We start from the raw sequence: 23154 nt of genomic DNA, 5'->3' as shown, positions 1-23154 counted from the left end.
CTCTATCATCCCTCTATCCATCTCTAACTATATCTATCATCCCTCTATCCATCTCTAACTATATCTATCATCCCTCTATCCATCTCTAACTATATCATCCCTCTGTCCATCTCTAACTATATCATCCCTCTATAATCCCTCTATCGATCTCTAACTATATCATCCCTCTATAATCCCTCTATCCATCTCTAACTATATAATCCCTCTATCCATCTCTAACTATATCATCCCTCTATAATCCCTCTATGCATCTCTAACTATATCTATCATCCCTCTATCCATCTCTAAATATATCTATCATCCCTCTATCCATCTCTAACTATATCATCCCTCTATAATCCCTCTATCCATCTCTAACTATATCATCCCTCTATAATCCCTCTATCCATCTCTAACTATATCATCCCTCTGTCCATCTCTAACTATATCATCCCTCTATAATCCCTCTATCCATCTCTAACTATATCTATCATCCCTCTATCCATCTCTAACTATATCATCCCTCTATCCATCTCTAACTATATCATCCCTCTGTCCATCTCTAACTATATCATCCCTCTATAATCCCTCTATCCATCTCTAATTATATCTATCATCCCTCTATCCATCTCTAACTATATCATCCCTCTGTCCATCTCTAACTATATCATCCCTCTATCATCCCTCTATCCATCTCTAACTATATCTATCATCCCTCTATCCATCTCTAACTATATCATCCCTCTATAATCCCTCTATCCATCTCTAACTATATCATCCCTCTATAATCCCTCTATCCATCTCTAACTATATCTATCATCCCTCTATCCATCTCTAACTATATCTATCATCCCTCTATCCATCTCTAACTATATCATCCCTCTATAATCCCTCTATCCATCTCTAACTATATCATCCCTCTGTCCATCTCTAACTATATCATCCCTCTATAATCCCTCTATCCATCTCTAACTATATCATCCCTCTATCATCCCTCTATCCATCTCTAACTATATCATCCCTCTATAATCCCTCTATCCATCTCTAACTATATCATCCCTCTATCATCCCTCTATCCATCTCTAACTATATCATCCCTCTGTCCATCTCTAACTATATCATCCCTCTATAATCCCTCTATCCATCTCTAACTATATCTATCATCCCTCTATCCATCTCTAACTATATCTATCATCCCTCTATCATCTCTAACTATATCATCCCTCTATAATCCCTCTATCCATCTCTAACTATATCTATCATCCCTCTATCTATCTCTAACTATATCATCCCTCTATCATCCCTCTATCCATCTCTAACTATATCTATCATCCCTCTATCCATCTCTATATCATCCCTCTATCATCCCTCTATCCATCTCTAACTATATCTATCATCCCTCTATCATCTCTAACTATATCATCCCTCTATAATCCCTCTATCCATCTCTAACTATATCTATCATCCCTCTATCCATCTCTAACTATATCATCCCTCTATCATCCCTCTATCCATCTCTAACTATATCTATCATCCCTCTATCCATCTCTAACTATATCATCCCTCTATCATCCCTCTATCCATCTCTAACTATATCATCCCTCTATCATCCCTCTATCCATCTCTAACTATATCTATCATCCCTCTATCCATCTCTAACTATATCATCCCTCTATAATCCCTCTATCCATCTCTAACTATATCTATCATCCCTCTATCCATCTCTAACTATATCATCTCTCTATCCTTCTCTAACTATATCATCCCTCTATCCATCTCTAACTATATCTATCATCCCTCTATCCATCTCTAACTATATCATCTCTCTATCCTTCTCTAACTATATCATCCCTCTATCATCCCTCTATCCATCGCTAACTATATCATCCCTCTATAATCCCTCTATCCATCTCTAACTATATCTATCATCCCTCTATCCATCTCTAACTATATTTATCATCCCTCTATCCATCTCTAACTATATCATCCCTCTATAATCCCTCTATCAATCTCTAACTATATCTATCATCCCTCTATCATCCCTCTATCCATCTCTAACTATATCTATCATCCCTCTATAATCCCTCTATCATCTCTATATCTATCATCCCTCTATCCATCTCTAACTATATCATCCCTCTATAATCCCTCTATCCATCTCTAACTATATCTATCATCCCTCTATCCATCTCTAACTATATCTATCATCCCTCTATCCATCTCTAACTATATCATCCCTCTATAATCCCTCTATCCATCTCTAACTATATCATCCCTCTGTCCATCTCTAACTATATCATCCCTCTATAATCCCTCTATCCATCTCTAACTATATCATCCCTCTATCATCCCTCTATCCATCTCTAACTATATCATCCCTCTATAATCCCTCTATCCATCTCTAACTATATCATCCCTCTATCATCCCTCTATCCATCTCTAACTATATCATCCCTCTGTCCATCTCTAACTATATCATCCCTCTATAATCCCTCTATCCATCTCTAACTATATCTATCATCCCTCTATCCATCTCTAACTATATCTATCATCCCTCTATCATCTCTAACTATATCATCCCTCTATAATCCCTCTATCCATCTCTAACTATATCTATCATCCCTCTATCTATCTCTAACTATATCATCCCTCTATCATCCCTCTATCCATCTCTAACTATATCTATCATCCCTCTATCCATCTCTAACTATATCATCCCTCTATCATCCCTCTATCCATCTCTAACTATATCTATCATCCCTCTATCATCTCTAACTATATCATCCCTCTATAATCCCTCTATCCATCTCTAACTATATCTATCATCCCTCTATCCATCTCTAACTATATCATCCCTCTATCATCCCTCTATCCATCTCTAACTATATCTATCATCCCTCTGTCCATCTCTAACTATATCATCCCTCTATCATCCCTCTATCCATCTCTAACTATATCATCCCTCTATCATCCCTCTATCCATCTCTAACTATATCTATCATCCCTCTATCCATCTCTAACTATATCATCCCTCTATAATCCCTCTATCCATCTCTAACTATATCTATCATCCCTCTATCCATCTCTAACTATATCATCTCTCTATCCTTCTCTAACTATATCATCCCTCTATCATCCCTCTATCCATCTCTAACTATATCTATCATCCCTCTATCCATCTCTAACTATATCATCTCTCTATCCTTCTCTAACTATATCATCCCTCTATCATCCCTCTATCCATCGCTAACTATATCATCCCTCTATAATCCCTCTATCCATCTCTAACTATATCTATCATCCCTCTATCCATCTCTAACTATATTTATCATCCCTCTATCCATCTCTAACTATATCATCCCTCTATAATCCCTCTATCAATCTCTAACTATATCTATCATCCCTCTATCATCCCTCTATCCATCTCTAACTATATCTATCATCCCTCTATAATCCCTCTATCATCTCTATATCTATCATCCCTCTATCCATCTCTAACTATATCTATCATCCCTCTATCCATCTCTAACTATATTTATCATCCCTCTATCCATCTCTAACTATATCATCCCTCTATAATCCCTCTATCAATCTCTAACTATATCTATCATCCCTCTATCATCCCTCTATCCATCTCTAACTATATCTATCATCCCTCTATAATCCCTCTATCATCTCTATATCTATCATCCCTCTATCCATCTCTAACTATATCATCCCTCTATAATCCCTCTATCCATCTCTAACTATATCTATCATCCCTCTGTCCATCTCTAACTATATCATCCCTCTATCATCCCTCTATCCATCTCTAACTATATCATCCCTCTATCATCCCTCTATCCATCTCTAACTATATCTATCATCCCTCTGTCCATCTCTAACTATATCATCCCTCTATCATCCCTCTATCCATCTCTAACTATATCATCCCTCTATCATCCCTCTATCCATCTCTAACTATATCTATCATCCCTCTATCCATCTCTAACTATATCTATCATCCCTCTATAATCCCTCTATCCATCTCTAACTATATCATCCCTCTATAATCCCTCTATCCATCTCTAACTATATCTATCATCCCTCTATCCATCTCTAACTATATCATCCCTCTATAATCCCTCTATCCATCTGTAACTATATCTATCATCCCTCTATCCATCTCTAACTATATCATCCCTCTATAATCCCTCTATCCATCTCTAACTATATCTATCATCCCTCTATCCATCTCTAACTATATCATCCCTCTATAATCCCTCTATACATCTCTAACTATATCATCCCTCTATCATCCCTCTATCCATCTCTAACTATATCATCCCTCTATAATCCCTCTATCCATCTCTAACTATATTTATCATCCCTCTATCCATCTCTAACTATATCATCCCTCTATAATCCCTCTATCCATCTCTAACTATATCTATCATCCCTCTATCCATCTCTAACTATATCATCCCTCTATAATCCCTCTATCCATCTCTAACTATATCTATCATCCCTCTATCATCCCTCTATCCATCTCTAACTATATCTATCATCCCTCTATAATCCCTCTATCCATCTCTAACTATATTTATCATCCCTCTATCCATCTCTAACTATATCATCCCTCTATAATCCCTCTATCCATCTCTAACTATATCTATCATCCCTCTATCCATCTCTAACTATATCATCCCTCTATCATCCCTCTATCCATCTCTAACTATATCATCCCTCTATAATCCCTCTATCCATCTCTAACTATATCTATCATCCCTCTATCCATCTCTAACTATATCATCCCTCTATAATCCCTCTATCCATCTCTAACTATATCTATCATCCCTCTATCATCCCTCTATCCATCTCTAACTATATCTATCATCCCTCTATAATCCCTCTATCCATCTCTAACTATATCTATCATCCCTCTATCCATCTCTAACTATATCATCCCTCTATAATCCCTCTATCCATCTCTAACTATATCATCCCTCTATAATCCCTCTATCCATCTCTAACTATATCTATCATCCCTCTATCCATCTCTAACTATATCATCCCTCTATAATCCCTCTATCCATCTCTAACTATATCTATCATCCATCTATCCATCTCTAACTGTTTCTATCGTCCCTTTTTATTTAAATTGTCCTCTTTGTTCTTTTCAATATTTCTAGCCACTCCTTGGACCCTCTGATTGATCAGGATCTGGACCTGAAGCATTTTCCATCTTCTTGTTCAGAAGTTTAGCAGTTTAGTTAATTTAGCTCACTTGGGGCCTTGTTGTTTGGCCATGTTGGCCTGTTCATGAAGTGTTGAAATATTGTGTCTTTGTGACATTTGAAACTGTTTTATGATGAGCATGTTGATCAACTCTATTGTTTGAAGGGCCATGTTGGCAAATATAGGAAGTTGTGAAGTGAATAAAAAAATATTTCATGTACAAAATTAACTTTGCATTGTTTTTAGGACCATGTTCTCACATAGTGTCCATTAATGTATGTGAATGTGAAAGTTATATTTTAAATTTTGACCAGTTTTTCAAGATTTATCAATACATTGCAAATTATTTTTTAATATGTTTTGTGAAATAATAACTGAATTAAGTTATTATACAACATAGATGGCAAACTATGGCAAAAAAAAAAAAAAATGCAATTAATAAGTAGTTTAAATTAAAAATTCAGCTGCCAATAATTGACATTCAGCAAAATATACTGGACATACAGTTTTTTATGTATTTCCTCCAAAAATAGCAAATTCACACAATCAAGTAATATACTGTAAAAATTACAGCATTAAACTGGTAAATGCATCCGGTAAATTACTGTATTATTTTTAAAATACAGTATTTTCCTGTATTCTGTAATTACAGTAAATAACTAATTAAATCACAGTAAGGTCACTGTAAAAATTACAGTAACTGGCTGGCAATCCTGCTGCCAGTATTTTACTGTAAATTTTACATTTTTTTTTTTTTTTTTTTTAACAGTGCATGGTACGCAGAAGCTGTCAGTACCTCTGTGTCAGGAATTGCGCATCATTCCAGATACAGAATATCGTGGGAGTATCTGGCCAATTGCACGGTCACTCAAGGTGTTTTTTTTTTTTTATGTCATATTTGATACTATCAGGAAGGTTGAGCACATTTGCTGAAAAAAACAAAAAACGCAACATTAAAAAAAACAGGTCTCTAGGGTGCGAGCAAATGCGAGTGAAAATTACTGAGTGTGAATGTTGAAAAATTTTGGCCATACCAATGCAAGTTAAATCTATCATCAAAACTTAAGAAATATACCATCTGAATTAAAGTCCCTATGCATCTCACCTTATATACAAATTGTTTCAAACTGCGATTACAATTTTTTAAAAATTAACTAAAATCATGGACGAACTTGGTGAGAATTTTATATTAGACTTTATATTAGAGTTTTGATAGTCTGGACAGCAAAAAAACACATGTAATCTGATTTTTCCGAATCTGATTCAAACCACATCGAGAGGTGATTTCAAATGCGATTTAAATCTGATTTTTTCAGATGCGTCTCAGTCCGGACACTCTGGCTGCTCAAATCAGATTTCAAATGGTCTTTTGCGTCACTCTTAATGTGACACACAACGATGACGTAAAAAAAAAAAAAAAAAAAAAAAAACACGTGACGGAAATGCCGGATATATTCATAAGCCGGCCGTGACTGCAGCACGGAACATCACAATATTTACCAGTCTCTGAGTTTTTCTTGTGCTACAGAGGAGTTCTGCAGCACGACTGGACAGAGTGCTTATTTGGAGAACGAGATGATGCACCTCCATTTTTCCCGCATCTGTTTTGAAAGCATCGTCACGTGGGTACACCTACATCGTTACCACAGCAACCCATGCAGATAGGTTGGTTATGTCTTAACGCGCAAATCTGATTTGACCACTTCAATTAATAGTGCGGACAGTCTGCCAGAAAAGATCTGATTTGAGAAAAAATCTGATTTGCCTGCAGTCTGAACATAGCCTCCGAGGCACGTTGCCTGTTGTAGCAGCTGATGCTGACTCAAGGGTGGTACTTAAAGCTAGGGTGTGTAATCCAGAGAGGCTAGCAGTTAGCAAGCTAGCTTTGAAAGCATAGAGCCCGCCCTCGCTTCAGAGGTGTCTCCAAAGCCACGCATCCTCTATCACACATGAATACACACACAGATTTAATTCTGCTTTTAGCACACTCTTGATCCAGACTTTTTTCCTTGTAGAAGTTACTAACATGGTCTTTCTTTTCTTGTTTCCTTTTACTGGTGGTTCAGGAGGAACATAAGGTAGCTGCGATTTGCCTTCCATTCTCGTGCTTGCTCTGCGCAGCATCAAGGTACCCGTGCTGATGACGTGCGATTGTCTGCGCGAACAAGTTGCATGGCGGTATGCAAATATAGACTGACAGACAGGAAGGACATCCTATCCTTACATTCGGACCGAATGCAATGATTGGTCGATAATTTTTTTAATCCTGTCCCTTCCACAGAAGATATATCTAGATATTTACATTTAGACCACTTAAATTATTGATTGCTATCAGGATATGAAGAGACTTTCAACCAGTATAACAAAACATTTTTCTTAAAGCTTAAATTGTTGCAATGGTGGAAAATTCTGGGGGGTATGATTAATTGTGTTCATTTTATTAATGTTATTTTTTTATTTTTAAGCGATATCACATGAGTATGAGCGCTGCTGTTTTAAATATCAGCAAGGCTGATTGGGCTGTAGACACAAGGCCACAGATGCTCATATTCAGACCAACAGCACAACTGTGATTGTGCAAAAAGCTGAAGTGTCCCAGTGCCATTTAATACTTTACATCAGCACTCTTGAAATGCTGTTTGGCCAATTAGCCCTTGTAATTATGTTGAAGTATGATTTTCAAGTTTGGTTTAGTTGCTAGTACAAGCAACTGAACCATGCTCGTTTTCAAAAAAAATTGCAAGACTCTGAAGGTTGCAGACCCTTGGCCACTGAATATGTCAAGGATCTTGACACTCTTGTCTTTGTATTTTACTTTTGTGTCAGGATCCTGTCATCTGTGCTTTCACACTTGGTTCGATTGCTTGGACCGAACCAGAGTTCGTTTCCTCCCCCCTCCCAGGCTCTGTTCACATCATATTTTTTGGGTCCGAACCGAGGTCCGATTACGTCATCAACCTCCACTGAAAGCGAAGATTTTCAAAAACGCTCTCCATAACTTTGGAAGAAAATGACATTAGAAAACTGAAAAAAACAAAAACCAATTCATGTGGACATGGCCTCAGTCTTAAAGGAATAGTTTACCCATAAATGAAAATTTGCTGATAATTTACTCACCCTCAAGCCATCCAAGATGTATCTTACTTCATCAAAACAGAATTTAAGGCTTTTAGGATTTCATTTCAGGCCTCCTCCTCTAAACAATGCAAGTGAATGTCCTCCATTTATGATGGTCTAAAATGCATATTTAAGGTGCATCAAAATAATCCACACGACTCCAGTCGACAAATAAAGTTTTTCTGAACCTAAATTATTAATTATTTTTAGAAGCAAAACAATACTTATATACTTTTTAACTACAAATGCTCACTTCCGTACATCTCTGTGATGTGTGCTCATGAGAGGGATGTCGTAAGCTCGTTGGTAAGGTCACATGGAGGCAGGAAGCACGTCATTGTTTACATTGTTTTTTTTTATTATTTGGAAATTATTTATTTTATTTTATATTGTTTTGGTTTGTAAACGGTGCTTGGTCTGTGCAAGTTTCTCTTGTAAACAATGACAGGGGTCACATCAGCCATTAAGTAGAACATGAAAGAGAAGTTCTGCATAGTTTTATATTTTAAACCCAGTAGTAGTAGTGCATTCATGCACTCAATGAATGATGCACAATTTTCTGAAGTGTATGCTGACGGGAGCATTCTGTGATTGCTTGAAGTTTTGCTGCTACATTTCTATCGAGTGTTAGTAAAACTGAATAAAGACTGAGTATAATTATTGTTTATTTTACCATACTTCAATGCAGTGGTAATTTAGTATTCAATTTAACACTACATCAGGAGTCTGGTTTAATAATTATTCAGAAATTATAGATTCTAAAAGCTTATTTTAATGTTTGCCGCAAAGTGGACACATTAGTTTTATTCTCAGAACATTATCAACAATATTTACACGCTCATGAGTCATGATGCGAGTCTCGTCAATGGTTTGTCTGGCATCCCATTCAGCGCACAACTGAATAAAACAGGCTGATAAATGATTACTGCCAGAGTAACATTCACATACAGTTGTGAGGGACTTCAGCATTTTACAAATAACACAAAGAACAAAGATGTTCCTCTCTCACTTGGTTTTGCTCGCATGTCCCCTTCGTGTGTGAATGATGCGAAGATCTATTGGGATTTTACTAAAGTTATGGACTCAAGATGGCGCCGAGTATGGCTGCTGCGTTGCGAGCTCCAACACAACATAGCAATGGTTTGTTTGTTTTGTTTACAATTCTTATGTTTTTTGTCTTGGATGTTGTCTGCTTTATTGTCTACGACAGACAAACACTTTTGGACATTGGTTCAGCGATCTCACACCGTAAACCGGACTTCACATTCCTCAATGCCGACCCGCTGTTTACAAACACGCAAGCGGAGCCCTTTGTCTGGGCAGCACGGCCGCGGAAACGCAGGAGGAAAAGGGGAAACAGAGCCGGCGTTCTCATCAGAGTAAGACGCCGTGCAAATCGACCCCCGCTACCCACTATTCTACTGGCAAATGTTCAGTCTCTGGATAACAAGCTCTGCGAGCTGAAAGCGCGGATCTCTTTCCAACGAGAGACGAGGGACTGCTGCGTTATCTGCCTTACGGAAACTTGGATGTCTGCGGAGATTCCAGACTCAGCCATTGAACCCACGGGGTTCTCCATGCTCCGAGCGGACAGAGCGAAAGACCTCTCAGGTAAAACTAGAGGAGGTGGTGTATGTTTTATGATCAACAAATCCTGGTGTGATCAGAGGAACGTACATTCCATCAAGTCTTTCTGTTCTTCTGATCTGGAATTTCTTATGCTTCTGTGTCGACCATTCTGGCTACCGAGGGAATTCACAGCGGTCATTATCACTGCTGTGTACATCCCCCCACAAGCCGACACAGACCGGGCACTCAAGGAACTGTATGGGAGTATAAGTGAGCAGGAAACCGCGCACCCTGAGGCCGCGTTCATTGTGACCGGGGACTTTAATAAAGCCAGTTTAAAATCAGTCGCACCAAAATATCACCAGCACATTAGTTTCAACACACGAGGGGACCGGGTTTTGGACCATTGCTACTCTCCGTTCCGGGATGGCTACAAATCCCTCCCCCGCCCACCATTTGGCAAATCAGACCACTCTTCCATTCTGCTTCTGCCCGCTTACAGGCAGAAATTGAAACAGGAAGCACCCACCCTCAGAACGATCCAGTGCTGGTCAGACCAATCAGACTCTACGCTACAAGACTGTTTTGATCGCACGGACTGGGAGATGTTCCGGTCCGCCTCTGATGACGACATCGAGCTTTACGCTGATAGCGTAATGTGTTTCATCAGAACGTGTGTAGAGGAAGTGATTCCGACCAGAACTGTGCGAATCTATCCGAATCAGAAGCCGTGGATCAACAGCGATGTTCGCGCGGCACTTAATGTGCGGACCTCCGCTTTTAATTCCGGGAACGCGGAGGAGCATAAACAAGCCAGTTATGCCCTCCGAAAAACTATCAAAACAGCAAAACGCCAGTACAGGAGCAAGATTGAAGGACAGTTTAACACCACCAACTCTAGAAGCATGTGGCAGGGAATTAACATCATCACGGACTTTAAAGGGAATAAAAACTCCGCCATGAACACCGCTGCCTCTCTACCGGATGAGCTAAATACTTTTTATGCTCGTTTCGAGGGAAATAACACCGCCCTCGCGGAGAGAGCTCTCACGGCCGAAGCTACAGAGGTTAGTTCACTCTCCGTCTCTGTAGCGGATGTAACCCGATCCTTCCGACGCGGGTCCAGACGGCATTCCGGACCGCGTCATCAGAGCGTGCGCGAACCAGCTGGCTGGTGTTTTTACGGACATTTTCAACCTTTCCCTCTCTTTGTCTGTAGTCCCCACATGCTTTAAAAACATCCACCATTGTGCCTGTTCCAAAACAATCGAAAATAACTTGTTTAAATGACTGGCGTCCTGTTGCTCTGACCCCCATCATCAGCAAATGTTTTGAGAGACTAATCAGAGATTACATCTGCTCTGTATTACCACTCAATCTTGACCCGCTGCAGTTTGCTTACCGCAACAACCGTTCCACTGATGATGCCATTGCATCTACAATACACACTGCTCTCTCCCACCTGGAAAAAAAGAACACTTATGTGAGAATGTTGTTTGTAGACTACAGCTCAGCATTCAACACCATAGTGCCCTCCAAGCTAGATGAGAAACTCCGGGCTCTGGGCTTAAACAGCTTGCTGTGCAGCTGGATCCTGGACTTCCTGTCAAGCAGACGCCAGGTGGTTAGAATAGGCAGCAACATCTCCTCATCACTGACCCTCAATACTGGAGCCCCGCAGGGCTGTGTTCTCAGCCCACTACTGTATTCCCTGTACACACATGACTGTGTGGCAACACATAACTCCAATGCCATCATTAAGTTTGCTGATGACATGACGGTGGTAGGTCTGATCACTGACAATGATGAAACAGCCTACAGAGAGGAGGTGCACACTCTGACACACTGGTGTCAGGAGCACAACCTCTCCCTCAACGTCAGTAAGACAAAGGAGCTTGTGGTGGACTTCAGGAGAAGAGATAGAGAACACAGTCCAATCACCATCAATGGAGCACCAGTGGAGAGAGTCAGCAGCTTCAAGTTCCTGGGTGTCCACATCACTGAGGAACTCACATGGTCCATCCATACTGAAGCCGTTGTGAAGAAGGCTCATCAGTGCCTCTTCTTCCTGAGACGGCTGAGGAAGTTTGGAATGAACCGCCACATCCTCACACGGTTCTACACCTGCACTGTGGAGAGCATCCTGACTGGCTGTATCTCCGCCTGGTACGGCAATAGCACCGCCCACAACCGCAAAGCACTGCAAAGGGTGGTGCGAACTGCCAAACACATCATCGGAGGTGAGCTTCCCTCCCTCCAGGAAATATATACAAGGCGGTGTGTGAAAAAAGCTCGGAGGATCATCAGAGACTCCAGCCACCCGAGCCATGGGCTGTTCTCACTGCTACCATCAGGTAGGCGGTATCGCAGCATCAGGACCCGCACCAGCCGACTCCATGATAGCTTCTTCCCCCAAGCAATCAGACTTCTGAACTCTTGATCTCCCACGATCAAAATACATCAGCACTGCACTTTATTACCCTTACTCTTATATCTCACACCGGACTGTCATAAATTATATTACTGTTATTATATTATGTCTCTCTTAACAACTGACTATCAACCGACAGCTTTAATGTCAATACAGTACAATACTGTACATTCTATATATATATACTTTTTTATATATATTTTAATTTTTATTGAATAATGTGTATCTATATAGTATCTATATAGTAAAAAACAAAAAAAAAACAAAAACAGCATATTGTATACTGTACAGTGTATGTTATTATTTGTATATTGTTGAGTGTAATTATGTGTATAACAGATGTTTAAATTGTGTTGTGTTAATCTGATGTTGTTGTAAATTGGTATATGTCTCATCACTGTCACGACTGCTATGTTGATCGGAACTGCACCCAAGAATTTCACACACCATTGCACTTGTGTATATGGCTGTGTGACAGTAAAGTGATTTGATTTGATTTGATTTGATTTGAAGTTCATCAGCAAAAGGTTTGCTCGCAGACTTGGCACTAAACAGCACACGCAGCCTCACGAATGGACACAGAGTGACTGCATTACACTTTTCTTTGAGCATAATATTGCACTATTGAGCACTTTAAGGTTTTTTTTTTCCCCAAAAAGGAGAGTGCGCGCACTCGCATGCATGGTTGCCAGATTGCATAAGTTATGTCATAAGGCCAAATATTTTTATTTGTGCAAGTATAAATCTCTGATTGGGGTGTTGCATCCATTATCTGGCAACCCTGAGTATATTAAACACTTGTGGATGCGTGATTGGTCCCAAAGCCAGATAAAAGATCTAAAAAAACATTCATGATAAAATCGACCCGTGGGCAGTAGTATGCCCTGGTCTGCAATTGAGGGTGCTCGGCTTGTTCAGAAATTGGACTACACAGGACATGCTGTGTTTTGCGCTGTAGATTCAAAAAGAACGGCTCTTATAACGATGTTATTGATCGAAGACTAGGAAAAACCTCCAGCAGCTTGGTCCAAACACTTGGGATAATAACGCGACCGATCATTGTTTGTCCACCCATGACATGTGGCTAAAAAAGCCATCATTAAACCTGAATTTGTACAATATATTACGAAAATTCAGGTTTAATTTCTGCTGTATTTATATCAGCAGACATTCTGAATATATACACATCAACCTGAACATATATGCTGAGTATATAAATTTAAACAGATTATTCGGGATGCCCAAACAGTGTGTAGATGCTAAAGCACTTTTGAAGCGTATCAATACTAATTATGCCTCTCATCCAGTGCATTTCATGTGAAATTAATTTTCCTGTACCATGAATTAAATAGATGCTTTGTAATTTCAGTATAATCTTAGGAACAGTAGGTTTTGATTTATCTAAGGACTATTGTTTTGTAAATGTACAGTAGGGCTAATCATTTCTTGTCTTAACATGCCTTGTGTGGTTGTGATTCAAATAACATACCTTATGTTGCAATGTTCATGCAGACCATGCAACTCTTTCACTAGAAAGAGCAGAGTCAATGTGTCCTCTTTGCACACTTCCCTAGAATGAGAGCATAGTAATAAATCAACATACATGCTACACTTTTCAGACAAACACTTCCAAATTGCTTGATAAAAATAAAAAATAAAAAACCACTGTAGGGGATTCTGTATAGCCTGTGAAAGTACTCACTAATGACTATCAACCTAAAAAATGTAAAGGTAAACCAAAGCTGAAAATGAATTCACTAGTTTGCTAAAGAACACATTAGCAAGACAGTTACAGAAATCAAAGATGCATTACCTGGAATTTGTTAAAAGATAAGCTATGTTTCATACTATTCCTCACCTTGGATGCACTGCCTCATTCACATCCAGTCAAGTCATGTTTAATTGAACAACTATTTCACAATACACATTGTTTCAAAAGTAACTGTGGCAAGGAATGGGAAAACTCCACATGATGTTAATTTGGTGGAAAAACAAACTCCTTTAAGATGTTAGCTTTGCAGAGATGTTTTAGATCTATTACATGCCATGAATAGAACAAATTGGTGTAATTGAATTTGTTGTACAGACATGAGAATCCAGTTAGCCCATTTTCATCTTATACAATTTTGAAATTGCAAAGTTACCAAATCTCTCCCTAAACATGTTAACTTGGCAAGTTTTAATGACCAAAAACCGATGTCTACCAATGTATGAGCCTAATCTCTAATTGTTAACACTGAAGTGTTCCACTGATGAACACAAATTAAGATTTTTAAAAGAATTTCAGCTCTGTAGGTCCATACAATGGAAGTGAATGGGTGCCAAAATTCTGAAGTTCCAAAATCCACATAAAGTGAGCATAAAAGTAATCCATATGACTCCAATGGTTAAATGTGTTAACCATGTGTTCAGACACAATATGATAGGTGTGGGTGAGAGAAAGATCAATATTTAAGTCATTTATATCAAATTCTCCTCTCTGCCCATTAGGGGGTGATATGCATTAAGACTGTGAATCACCAAGATCAGAAGAATGGGAAAGTGAAACTGAAGTGGAGATTGATCAGTGAGGATAATTTATAGTAAAAAAAAAAAAAAATGGCTTAAATTTTGATCCGTTTCTCACCCACACCTATTATATAGCCTCAGAAGACATTATTTAACCACTGGATTCGTCTGGAGTATTGGCCTTTATGTTGCCCTTATGTGGATTTTGGAGTTAAGATGTTGGCACCCATTCACTTGCATTATATGGACCTGCAGAGTTTAGAAATTAATCTCAGTTTGTGTTCAGAAGATGAAAGTCATACACATCTGGGATGGCATGAGGGTAAATGAGAAATTTATTTATTGACTGAACCATTCCTTGAACATCTTACAATGTCCACAGTCTGTCATAACATGCTTAAAAGACTAACCTTCTGTTCCACTTCCTCAATCCTAGTCCAAACCAATGTTGGATATTGCTCCTTCAGTCCATTTCTAAAGTAACTCCAACTGCTGTGTCCATCTGTCATGGATGCATGGAAGTTCAGGGTCAAAGTAACCTTTTACAAAGTCAAGTCATTTTTATTTGACTAGTAAATCATACCAAAACAGAAAATTAAACTGCAATGTCTTAAGAGTCATACTTGTGCACCAGTGTCCAGTTGTCTTAACAGTTATGCCAGGAGATTGTGACATTCCCTTGAAGGGTGACGTGGTGTGCAGATTCTGCATGAATGCAAGAAACTAAACATTTCTCAGATGCTGTGAAACCATCAACAATTGACATTTCAGATATGATAAATTTCTATCAGAACCTAATAAAGTTCAATTTGGCTCCTCTGCAACTGGACTCAGGAAGGCCAGCATAGGATAAAGTTGTTGATGGAACAAATAGAAGGACAGGCTCACCATCCCATAGAAACTTGATCTTGGTCTTTTAGTTCCTGCTCTAATGCAGTGGGGGCCTTCTGGTGACTCAACTTTGTGACGCAGCAGCTGTACCTTGCCATTCACTCGTTTCATAGTCTGGTTGTAGGTCAGAGACCCAGTGGCGTATCCAGGACATTTTTACTGGGGTGGCCAAGATGGGGCACAGACCTAGTGTGGGGTGGCGATACCGGGAGAACCTTTATGAATGGCACATGATCAAAATGTGTAAATATCGCATTGCTTTGCTTCAACATCTACACATGTAGAATAAATGAATTCTTAAACTCATGTTAGCATTCACTGAATTGTTTGTATTCAATATCAGACTGTTGTTTTGACATTTGACAGTTTTCTATTCCTGTTCTATTTCAGCCTATTACAGTTTCTGGGAATCTCTGGTTATTTTAACATAACATCCAGTTTTAAATCAGTAATTGTTTAGGAGAAGTCAGTTAGACATTTTTAAGAGCTATTCTCATTGTAGAGAATAACATCAGGTATAGTGTATAATCATATAAAGATACAAGTACAGGTGAAAACTGATTGAGGCGCAATTCAATCAATCATTCAATCAATTATTCATTCATTTATTAGCTATAACTGCACTGTCCAGCAGAAATATTGTTAAATTGGGTACAAATCAGTGTGTGAAATTGGTTACGAGGGCTTATAGGTGTCTGTTTGGAAACCCCAAAATTGCAGATTGAGCTCTGAATACAGTAAAAAACAAAACTCTATTTACAGTGTCTATTCAGGTTTATTTTCCACATGTTCTGATAGCTTCAATTACTTTGAATATTACCAAATAAAACAGTTAGTCAAATCATTTGTGGAATTTAAGTGCAATTTGCCCTGCCTCTGCATATTTAAAATGTCAAATAATAAAAACTTTGAAGATTTTATTGGTCTGACTGACCAATAACTCATGTAAAGATTTAAAGTACAGTCACAGCACAAACCCTTCCATTTCATATATATATAACTTTAGCTATTGAACATATACATCTGTAAAAGGCTTTACACACCTCTGTCATTAAATCAGAAAACATGGCATTTCATATTTCATGTCAATATAAAGATAACATGCTGAATGTGGTGTAGGGTCTTTACTCTTTAACCTAGCTACTGTAACAATGAAAAAATGTTCTCACAGTCACATGGAAATTCGGGATAAATTAAACGATAGATAAGATGAACATACCTCTCAAATAACAGCTCTCTTTTTGACCACAAATCGACGTCGTCAACTCATTGGAAGTTGGAGGTAGACGCTAGCTCGTGTCAGCTTTGTGCTTCTGACCGACCGTTATACTCCAGACCTGGCGCCCACTGCCCGCGACCTGCGGCACCTGCCTGGCCACCCGCGGCCTGCCCTCCCCCCACTGATCAAAGATCAGCTCACACAGCTTCAGTCCCACCACTACTATAATGGTCAGAAATATAAAACTGACCCTGGGTCAGTGTGGCTCTAAATCAACAAATGACCTGAGATGTCATCTTTGATTGACAGGTGTTTCTATTGGTTCTTCGTTCTTGTGTTGATGAACATGATGAACTACCAATCAGTTCTAGGGTGGCCACAGGGTGGCCAATGAGATTTCAGGGGTGGCCCAGGCCACCACAGGCCACCCCCTAAAATCGCCACTGCAGAGACTACTGGTGGTGCAGCAGGCTCTGTTGATAACACAACAGTACCCTGCTCACCCCATCTGCCTCACATGGTATCAAGTCAGTCTTCACTCCCCATCCCTCTGCTTTCAAGATCCGTAAACAAAGATTTTGTAATGCCATGTCCACATCAATGACTACTTCATGGAAATATCAAAGTAAAACACTTGTATATAATTTTTGTAAGAAAAGATTTCCACTTTACATTTGATAGAAATTCAAAAATGTACATATGACTATAAAGTTTAAATAACCATTTCAAATAATCAAATTTTAACTCACCCCATAAAACTTGTGCTGATCCCATATACCTTGACAGGGGTTGCCACTGACCAAGACAATCAAGATTACTTTCTCTGCTGTAGGTTCAATGGACCTCTTTGTGCCAGCATGAGGATCTCGGTCAGCCACTGTCCCTCTCCAGAATGCAGTTTGGGACGCCGAAATGAGCCCACAATTATTGTCAGGGAATTTTCCTAAAGTCTTTTAATTTTGGCAATCAGAAGTTTATTTATCGGGGAAGTAGTCTCCTCAACAGAAGTCTTCCAATGGTTATCCTATTACACAGTTTTATACCATCAAGATTTCACAATATCCACAAGATCTCACTGCAAAATCATTAAAAATGTTGCTGCAAAATTATGAATTAATGGCTTGATGCAAATTCAATCATTAGAAAAGGAGCTTGCTTCAAACTCAATTTAGAAGAGTCATGATTTACACAAAAGCTTGCTGCAAAAATCAATTACACAAGGGCTCGCAGTGAAATCATGAAGAGTTGGAACTAAAGTTTTCTGCAAACTCATGAATTGAAACGCACAAGGATTTAGAAAACAAAAGCTTGCTGCAAAAATCAAGAATTAGAACAAGCATGCAGCTAGATCATTAATCAGAGCTCAGAGTAAAATCTTTAAAAACACTTAAAGACAGCGCTGCAAAATCAACAATTAGAACAAGTGCTTACGGCAAAACAATGAATTAGAACACAGCAGCTCACTGATATATGAATCAAAGTTTGCAGCAAAATCATGAATTAAGCAGCTCTGAGAAATCATTAAGAGCTTGCTGCAAAATCATAATTTAGAAAAGCAATGATTCAGAAAAAAGCTTGCTTCAGAATCATGTTGTTGTTGTTTAGGCGTTTATTGCCATATCTGCATCAAGGGCTATATCATGGCAAGTACAAGTTATAATGAAATGATCAAATACAACAAAAGATCAAATACATAAAAAAATAAATGAAATGAAATTAAAGATTCTTCCACTGTATTTGTTAAATTCTAAAACTTTTTCCATGTGATACTGTACTAGACATGTCTTTCAAAATATTATCTGAAAAGAATTGAATTACATTAAAACAGTCCAAAAGAATGTTTCTTTTTCCCCACAGTCAAAGTAATATTACAATGATGTCATTTTGGTGGATGCTGCAAAATCATGAAGTGGAACAAAAGCTTGCTATAAAATCACAATTTAGAAGAGCCATGATTTAGAATAAAGCTTTCTGAAAAATCATCAATTAGAACACAAAAGCTTGCTGCCAAATCTTGAATCAAAGACCTTGCATTAAAATCATAAATTAAAATGCTTACCACAATAAGTAGCTGCAAATTCAAGAATTAGAACAAAAGTTCCCTCAATTCTCACCAAATATGAATTAGGTGTGGTCAGAAAATGAAGCAATTTAAAACAACCACAAGGGACCACAGTGAGAACTGATGCAAGAGATAAAACAGGTGGCATGTTTTCTCTTGAAGAGCATTTGTCAGCATCTTGAAAGTAAAGCCACTATTAGCATACAGATCAATAAAATGCAAGCAGCATTGAATCAAAACTTCCAGTTGTCCAGAGACTGATTAAAATGGCATTTTAACCAAAATGTTTGTCACACATTGATGACCCTTGAAAAATAAATCCACAGCAGTTTAAAAAAAAAAAAAAAAAAAAAAAAATACATTAGGTATATTGGTTTACTTTAAGTATTTCAAGTACATATTTGAACTCTGGCGTTTGCATGAAGTGTTTGATTGTATAACCACACTTTTCTCTAGAGTAAAACATCATTTAGATCCACATTATGGAACAGTGTTTCCCATGGTAATTCTTAAGTTAACCACAAGATGGCGCTATTGGGGTAAATATGGAGAGAAATGTTGCAAAACTCAAGAGCATGTACAATAAATATTTGCAAGTTGAAACGTGCACTGGTAGCCACAGTGTGAAAACATAGATTACTATATCACTCTACAATGTCCTGAAAAAATATTCACACCCCAACCAATTCACATTTTACAAAAAAAAAAAAAAAAAGCATATTGAACTTTTGTTCTGTGCAAGACATTCTGAAGATATTTAATATCTGAAAACATTTCATCTAAAAATCAAAGTCACTTTAAAGTTATAATATTTATAATAACCTAAAATATGTAGTTTGCAAAAATATTCAACTCATCTGCTCTGGTAGCTACATTTTACACAGCTGAAAAATAAGTCACCCAACAATTGGCCTCACCTTGAGACATTAAATTAACAAACATGTCTTCATTTAAAAATAAAGTACCACTCAGGATAAGGATCATATTGGTTGGGTGCAGATCTAAAGGAAAGTGGTGACAGAGCATTGTACAGCAGGAGGAAAGATAATACTCAAACTACATCAGATTGGAAAAGGGTACAAATTAATATCAAAGTGTTTGGAAATCCCATTTAGCACTGTTAGATCAATTATCCAAGAGTGAAGGCTACAATCACACCATCCAGACACTACCTCAAGAAAAGGTCATCCCTCATAACTCACAGAACAACTTCAATATTTGTGTGGGAAGCCCAGAATAGACAATCAGTCTCTTTAGTAGAGTCTGTGGAAAATGTGCTTCAGAGTGCTTCAAACTGGCCTCAAAACCAGTTATACGGTCAACAATTGCCAAAAAAAAAGAAAAAAAAAAGATAGATATATATATATATATATATTATTTCTTTTATTTTTATTTTTTTGAGCAATGCATTTAATGTGTGCCATGAAAAAACTAAAGTTTAAAATTATGGAAATACACTTTAACTGCTGGTAATTAGACCGCTATTTTTCATTAACATTGATTTGCAATTCAACACATTCTTAATAAAGAACCAAATTAAAAATATTCCACTCAAATTATTACAACAACTCTCTCACGTCGCAATTTCAAATGTTCGTACCTAAACAGCGTTCATGTGTGACACCAGCGCTTATGAATGTTGCTGCAACAGAGCAGAGCTGTGATTTGCCGGGCTGATGGGAACAACAGAGTCCTGACAAATCAGAAAATCTGAATCAAATGAATGATCATCCAATAAAGAAGAAGATGCTCAACCAAACAAAACAGACAGCGGTGATGTGATGACATGAATGAATAGGTCGATAAATAAACTGATATAAATTGGGTAATTCTTAAAAAATGTAGACATTCTGACTTTCAATATATTAAAGTTTTCCATTCAGATTCAGATCAGTTTTGGCCCATAAAAGCTGAGGGCAATTTTTTTTTTTTTTTTAACATTGTGACATTGTTTTTAATCATAAAGGACAACTTTATTGTTGCTCTTTAATTCATTATTTTATATTGTTTCAGGAATGAAGCAAGGGCTGTAACACCAAACACAAATTATCCAAATTGTCTATGATGGTGTCAAAAGTATCACAAAACACACACCACTGATCTCACTCAAATTAATAAATAAAAATCTTTCAAATGAACTTTAAACAATGTAAAAACATTACATATTTATATGAACTATGTGAAAAAATTACAGTTAAAATGTAAATTAATAACTTTTTTAACAAGGTGGAAAAATCACTATATACACATTTGAGCAGCCTCAAGGGTGGCAATATGTGGCCAGAACAGACACTGTTGGCTACTGACATTTTTATGGGTGTATTTCTAAAGTAGTGGTGAAGAGAGAAGTTTAATTTTCATCTATTAACAGATCAAAGACTTACTTTATGCACTATCTGTATTTTATTATTGCTTGTTAACCAGACAAAAGTTATTTGAAGTGCTTCTCCCTCTACATCACGTGGATATCCTTTTACAAAACGAAACATAATGTGGACAGTAACTCTGGTGTGATCAAAGGAAAAGAGAATACAATTTTGAAAATTTCAAAATCTGCAGAGATTCAGAAAAGTCAAACACAGAGGTGGGTGACAATGTTGTGATATCTTCTATGTCATAACATTCGTATGCCTTCAAGAAAGAACTTCAGCGTATGCCAGACATGTATGTCGAACCTTAGATACCAGAGAAACCTCTTACCAAAAGAATGAAAGACAAACCATCCTTTCTTGAGATGCAAGAAAAAAATCATATCTCTTCTCTCCAAGAAAATCAACGAGAGCTCAAGGCACCTAGAGAATCTTTTTCGAGAGAACTCTATCAGTATTGGCACATTGGAAAGTCAATTAACTTTGTGCTGAATTAGGTTTAGGACTTCAGAATCAGAATGAGCTTTATTGCCAAGTATGCTTACACACACAATATGTTATGAAAAATGTTGAGTGGGCTCACATTAACTCATCCAATCACAACAGAGATGAGTTTGTTTATAGAATACTTTAGATATAATAAAATGCCAAATGTGCTTGAAATTAACAGGAAATATTTGACTTTTTCTGAAGTAGTTATTTTGGGTATGCATCATCTTAATTTGTTACTCAAAAAAGCATCTTACTGTCTCAAACTTATTTGCATTAGTTGACTAAGTGTGCCCTTTAAATATTGCCCCGGTATCTACACAATATCACTTTAAACCACATAGGGGCCTTTTACCCCAAATGAAGGAGCCTTCTACCCCAAGTGTGACTTTTAAATTTGGACTGTTTTGTGTTTATGTTTTTTCTATAAAAACAAGACTCAGCTTTCAAGTTATGTCAATTTTATCACAAAATCAAAATAATGAATGTTCTTTTGATAGGCTTTAATGCAGTGTGTGACAGATTGCGATATCTGCATCAGTTCAAACGGCAACATGGAGCACGATAACACAAAAAACAAAACATGAATGTACATCTGAGGGCATGTTGAAAGATAGTGCTGGGCGAGTTACTTGTGAAGTGCAGGTACTGATTACAATTCACCAGTGGCGATTTCTCAGGGCCAGAAAAGCCCGTCAGGCCTTCAGAATTTCCACAGAATCCCTCAACAGTGCAAATGAATGCGTATCTAATGTCAGATTGTAAGATTCATCAGCCAATCAGATTGATTTATTTGTTCTTGTTGGGTGTGGTCTTTAGGATATGTCCCAGTCTAGGCCTTCTAGCTGGCCTTGAGTGACGCAATCACGCTTTAAGTGATGTACGTAATTTGAAAGTGAACAGTGCAAGATCTTGTTGACGAGTCGGCTGTCATCACTGCCACATCACCATTGAGAAAGAGATCCTTATGGATTTAAAAACCTGAGATGTTCTGCATGATCGTGTGATTGATTAAACAGGAAAGGAGGGCTGATTTTCACTTCAAGTAAATTGGTAAGTGCTTTTTGTATTGTTATAGCAACATCAGGAGTTTTCTAAGTGTAAATTAGGCTGCTTGAGCATTCAGTGTTGGATCAAGTTTTGAAAAGTAACCGTGTAGCCTGATGAAACAAAATTTATTGCAAGCAAAATTTAAATCGCAAATATTATTAGAGAGCTTTTTCTTGGTATTAGACATCCTTGGTTCTGGCTTTCGTGCATGGATGTGCTTTTAAAATATCAGTTGGTATTATTAGTAGACTGC

The 23154-nt window shown here is 37.8% G+C and overlaps 1 protein-coding gene across 1 annotated transcript in view; it reads right to left on the bottom strand.

Annotated features, from left to right (window-relative positions):
- Nucleotides 1–13876, bottom strand: part of LOC127440364 (uncharacterized) — a 46980-nt gene extending 33104 nt beyond the window's left edge. Inside the window, 1 exon segment of the mRNA XM_051696902.1 lies at nucleotides 13803–13876. The gene's annotated coding sequence lies outside the window, so the exon portion shown is untranslated.
- Between the last annotated feature and the right edge of the window lie 9278 nt (nucleotides 13877–23154).

This window comes from Myxocyprinus asiaticus, chromosome 1 (assembly GCF_019703515.2).
Source record: "Myxocyprinus asiaticus isolate MX2 ecotype Aquarium Trade chromosome 1, UBuf_Myxa_2, whole genome shotgun sequence".
Classification (NCBI taxonomy): domain Eukaryota; kingdom Metazoa; phylum Chordata; class Actinopteri; order Cypriniformes; family Catostomidae; genus Myxocyprinus; species Myxocyprinus asiaticus.
Note: the sequence above shows the minus strand (reverse complement) of the source record. Positions and strands in the feature narration are given on the sequence as shown.